The following is a 6,268-nucleotide window of genomic DNA, read 5'->3' on the forward strand; positions in this document are numbered from 1 at the left end:
ATAGTACCAAACCCAGGACTGACCTCTGCAGGAACCCCTCCCAGTTTGATAGTGAACTATTGATAACTCTTTGAGCACCAGAGGGGTAGCCATGTTAGTCTGGATCTGTAAAAAGCAACAAAGAGTCCTGTGGCACCTTATAGACTAACAGACGTATTGGAGCATAAGCTTTCATCTGACGAAGTGGGTATTCACCCACGAAAGCTTATGCTCCAATACGTCTGTTAGTCTATAAGGTGCCACAGGGCTCTTTGAGCACAGTTTTTCAATCAGTTGTTCATCCACCTTATAATAATTTAATCTAGCTCACATTTCCCTAGTTTGTTTATGAGACTGCTATGTGGGACTATGTCAAAAACCTTACTAAACTCAAGATATATCATGTCTACTGCTTCTTGCCTATTCACTCGGCCAATAACCCTGTCAAAAAAGGAAATTAGATTGGTTTGGCAAGATTTGTTCTTGACAAATCCATGCTGGCTATTTGTTATAACCCTATGATCCTCCAGGTACTTACAAACTGATTGTTTAATAATTAGTTCCAGTATCTTTCCAAGTATTGAAGTTAGGGTGACTGATCTATAATTCCTTGGGTCCTCTTTGTTCCCTTTAAAGATAGGTACTATGCTTGCCCTTCTCCAGTCCTCTGGAGAGTTATCCGTCCTCCAGGAGGTCTCAAAGATAATTGGTAATGATTCTGAGATTGGTTCAGCTAGTTCCTTAAGTACCCAAGGGTGAATTTCATCAGGACCTTCAAACTTGCATACATCTAACGTATTTAAATATTCTTTAATCTGTTCTTTCACTATTTTGGCTTGTATTCCTGCCCCCTTGTTGTTAATATTAATTGTGTTGAGTATCTGGTCACCATTAATCCTTTTGGTAAAGACTGAAGCAAAATAGTCATTAAATACCTCAGCCTTCTTGATGTCATCAGTCATTAGCTCTCCTTCACCACTAAGTAGAGGATCTGTATGTTCCTTCATCTTTCTCTTTCTCCTAATGTATTTATAGAGCCTCTTCATATTGCCTTTTACGGCCTCTGCTATGTGTAACTCATTTTGTGCCTTAGCCTTTCTGATTTTGTCCCTACATGCATGTGCTATTCTTTTGTACTTCTCCTTAGCAATTTGTCCATGTTTCCACTTTTTGTAGGATTCCTTTTTGATTTTCAGGTCATTAAAGAGCTCCTGATGAAGCAATATTGGCCTCTTCATATTCTTCCTATCTTTCCTTCGAATCAGGATAGTATGCCCTAGAATGATGCGATAATTCCGTAGGCAATGTAAGGATTACGTGACAGGTGCTACAACCTTGCACAAAAATGCTGAACAATTCTGTTGTCTGACTCTGGCAGCCAGAATTATATTCCTTTTACTTTAAATAGATGAGTTATTTCTGTGTTTTGTAAAGGTTGTGAAAACCCACAAAACTTTGATTGTAATGCAGATGACAGTCAGGACAGTGAAGCATTTAGATACAAAATACTTATTCCCTTGTAAATGTTAATAAATGGGAAGTTTATCCAAGCACTACTTTTATTACAAGGTATACTTCAGTCAGAGAGGGGAGCACAAACCCATAATAATTTATTCTGAGGTAAAATTCAGTCAGTAGTTTGAAGTGGAGGACTTTTTCCCCCTCAGGTAAATTTTTGGTGGGGGTTGAGAGTTTAAGCCATGAACACTTTGGCTCTGAGGTAAATTTTAGTCAGGTAGTTAGCAAGAGAACCACAATGTTTTGATTTCACACATCAGTGTCAGTCAAGAACTCCACAAAACAACACGAATAGTGTTCTGAAGTATATTTTAGTGAGGGAGACAATTATTTAAACCACAAACAATTTTATTCTGAGGTATATTTTCATCATCAGGGAGTTTTAATGTAGAAACGATGTTATCCTGAGGTAAATGTTAATCAGATCAGAAAATGTAATGCACAAACACCTGTCTGGCTTTTAGAAACTGACTGCTTTCTGAGAACCCGCCCCTCTCCTGTCTGTGGAGAGCAAGAAGCTTTAATGGAGCTGTGCAGAGCAATAATTGATCCAAACCCAGGTCAAACCCCAACTGCCAATCCAAACTATTGTCCCCTCTCCTGCCTCCCTTCCCTCCTCCCCCAAACAAATGCAGTGGATTGAGACGTTCTAACTCACATTTATTCTATCAACACCACATCAGTACTACATAAATGTTCAGACCCATACATGCTCCTTTTAGAAACCCACAATAGACATTCTCTTATTTCAGTCTGCGCAGCAGTTCTCTGCTATAAAGTGGACTACTCCTTGATTCCTTCCTTGCAGAGGGTTTTGGGCCCTTCCTTCTCTCTCCACTATTACCATAATGTATCCTCATATTAACAGATATCTGTGGTGGTCTATTGGAATCACAGTCTCATTTCAACCACTGCCAAATCCTAATACAACCAATGTTCAGTGCAATGAAAGGGTTATTTTTCTCCTGAAAATTTCTTCATCTCCACTGAATTACCCTTGAAATTTCAGCTTTTCTCATCTTTGAAGAGTACCTGATACAGGCCTAAGAGAGACACATTGACTATGAGAGAGACAATGTGGGTGAAGTAATATCTTTTATTGGACCAACTTCCGTTGGTGAGAGAGAGAAGCTTTTGAAGAAACTGTAGAAGGGTTCTGTGTAGCTCTTTGCTGCAAGACAAGTATGGCTTCTGTGCTTCAGCCACTTGACTGGTAACTTGAGTCCTGAGAGCAAAGAAGTTACTATGAACTTTATTAATCATGCCTTTATTGGATGAGATACATTCACACAGGAATCTCTAAACTCCCAAGTCTTATCCCAGCACATGGAGCAGAACTGTACTGTACTGGTATATTTTGCTGAGTTTACCAAAAATTAAAAATAAAAATGGAGGAGAAGGGGCACTTAAGCCTAGGACTGGTTTGACATGAGTAATTGTCAAGTAAACCCCAAGAAAGCCTAAACAACTTTTATTATGAGGTAAATTGTGTCAAGGCAGAGGAAGAATTTAAACAACAAAACACTTTCTCTCAGGTAAATGTTAATTCAGTTGGCAGTTTAACCGACAAACATGTTTTTTCTCAGGTGGTAAATGTTAATGAGGGAGTAGTTTAGCCAAAAAATATTTTTATTCTGAGGTAAAGTTCAGTTAGAGAGAAGAGCTGAAACCCATAACTAATTGATTCTGAAGTAAAGCTTAGTCAGTAGGTTGAGAAGGAGGACATTTTTCCTCAGATAAATGTTTGCTGGGTGATGGAAACTTAAGCCACAAACACTTTGATTCTGAGGTAAATTTTAGTCAGGTAGTTAGCAGGGGAACCACAATGCTTTGATATTTTTGATCAGGTATATGTCAGTCTGCAGGTCAGCTAAGGAAAAAAAGAAAAACAAAAAAGAAAAACAGTTTTCTGAAGTATATTTTAGTGAGGGAGAAAGCAGTTTAAGCCACAAACAATTTTATTCTGAGGTACATTTTCATCACCAGGGGACTTTTAATCTAGAAGCACTGTTATCTTAAGGTAAATATTAATCAGGGCAGAAAAGATAATGTACAAATATCTGTCTGAGATTTAGAAACTAGCTATTCTTTGAGAACCCACCCCACTCCTTTTTGTTTGGTGCAAGCTTTAAGGGAGAGATGCAGGGTAATAAATGTCAGGCCCCAGCTGCCCTTCTAACTTCTCTTCCATCTCCTCCCCCTTCCTGAATACCGTGGACTGAAAAGTTCTGATTCAGACTTATATTTTCAACAACACATTTATAAGCGCACAGATGTTCAGACCAATACACACCCCTTTTAGAAGCCTACATTGCACATCAAAGTGTCACAGGTACTTTTGAAAAATCTATTTAAAATACTAAGGAGATTCCCAGTTTAAAAATGTAATTAGTGTGAACCAGAGATTGTAAATATTTAACATTACTTATGAGAATATTCCCCAAGGAATATGTTGTTTTCTCAAAAATATAAAATAATAATTTTAAAATGTAGAATGCTCAGAAATGAACAATTAAGGTCACGCAAGGCCACGTATAATGTGGTATAAAGACCATTTTGCTTTTATCAGATTATGTTGGCCCCAAAGTTATGGTTCTGTTAAAATTTGCAGAAACAAATAATCATAAAGATATACAATCTTCTTAGTTTGGGAATAAAACTGTAACCTCTGCTAAAATAAAGTAAGAAAGTACATAATTAGTAACTCTGTAGTTCTCTGTTACCATAAAAATCACTGGTAGTTTAATCTGCCACACTGTTTTGTTTTATATGCACAGATGTGGTTAAAATAATGAGATTATCCAAACTCCTGTAATCTTCCAGTAGATATGAGATTACACATACTTCTGAAGTCTTCAGTAGTGGGAACAAGATTACATATATTTAAAATAGCTGCACAGGTAACCAGATTACGCATATAACCATACATGTTTAATGAAATTCTTTTATATGAATCTCTTTAAGAGCATACAAGTCTTTTGAAACAATACATGTCTCATTAATGATTGGCAAATGTTAGTGTAAATATATTTTAAAATCTTTTTGTGGGTATCATTGTAGGTGACATTTCTACACATAAGAATTACTTCCAGACAAGAAACTCAGACCAAGAGTAAACTTACTTATTCTTTTTAAGAGCTCCCCACTAAATACTGTCTCGCAATAACAACAATTCAGTCTTTCTTCAAGACCTAAGGCCTGGTCTACACTACCCGCCTGAATCGGCGGGTAGAAATCGACCTCTCGGGGATCGATTTATCGCGTCCCGTCAGGACGCGACAATCGATCCCCGAATCGACGCTCTTACTCCACCAGCGAAGGTGGGAGTAAGAGCCGTCGACGGGAAGCCGCGGAGGTCGATTTTGCCGCCGTCCTCACAGCGGGGTAAGTCGGCTGCGATACGTCGAATTCAGCTACGCTATTCGCGTAGCTGAATTTGCGTATCTTAAATCGACCCCCCCCTGTAGTGTAGATGTAGCCTAACTTATCTGCTCACATGTTAAAGAAGTAACAGAGGATGTAAAAATCAGACATAATAGCGCCATCTGGTGACTCCCCAAATAATATTATATTCTCTGCATCTTCCTTAGTTGAGGAAAGTGCATAATTTCCTGCTTTTGTGTGTGTTTTTTCCTTAAGGGCCTGATCTAGTAAAAGACTGGCTCACAGCCTGACAAATATTTAACAGGGCTCCAAAAATATGACACAGGGCAGAAATCCAAGAATGATACTAAGAGCCTGTTCCTTCTCTTTTTGCACACACAGTTAAGTGAATGGCACACACAGTTAAGTGAATAACAAGCTAGTTTTTAAAAGTTCTTGTTTACAGTTGTGTAATAACCACCCGAGACGCATGGCTAGAAAGGGTTAAACATCCTGAAAAATAAATAACCCACAGAAGACATGTGGGGAGATAATGTTTGTGTTTTTGTGTATTTACATATGTATGAGTAGGGTTGACAATGTAATCAACAATCCTTGTCTATGCTGTATTCTGATAATTCAGAGGTCAAAAGAAGATCCTAGCATTTAAATGAATTGTAAACATGGGATATCTCGGTGTTCATCTCTTTTTGAAATGTACTGTGAATGGTGGAGGAAAAAGCAAATGGCCTTATGTTAATTCATATAGCTAAGTACTGGTGATGGACCTCCTTCAAAGTCATCTTAATTACCTTTTGTTCCATGAGGAAATCCCAACTTGTCAAAGAGGACATGAAATTGTATAAAAGATCCTTGGGTCCTGATTCTGTCATCTCAGATCTGCTTAGACTTCATCAGGGGAAGTTTCAGTATCAAACTTATCAACAGCCACAGAGATAAGAAACAGTTGCTGATACTGAACAATACACAAACAGTTACACATGCAAGAAAATAAGGAAATATGTATGAAACCAGCTAATCCGAAAATACTCTGACTATAGTTTTACATTTTACAAAATGTTGTATTACTCTCAGACCATGATTGACTGAAACATTTGCTAAGGAGTATAGTGTGCAAAACACACAAGAGGCTAAATTATATCTCCTACCATTAATAGAGCAGTGGGGTGGAGAAATAAAGGGGATGGGTGAGCAGTTGTGGCACTCTAGGTTTGGTGGCTGGAGTACTGGGAGTGGAGTATAAGCGTTCTGGAAGTAGATGATGGACTCAGCACCAGACACTAGCCTCCAGACACTGTACTACACACTAGCTACTGCAGAGGAGGTTGTGGACCCAACCAACCAGGATCTGACGTCTCGCATGCCACGTCAAGAGACCTCACTAGAT

Source organism: Emys orbicularis, chromosome 16 (genome assembly GCF_028017835.1).
Source record: "Emys orbicularis isolate rEmyOrb1 chromosome 16, rEmyOrb1.hap1, whole genome shotgun sequence".
NCBI classification, from domain to species: domain Eukaryota; kingdom Metazoa; phylum Chordata; order Testudines; family Emydidae; genus Emys; species Emys orbicularis.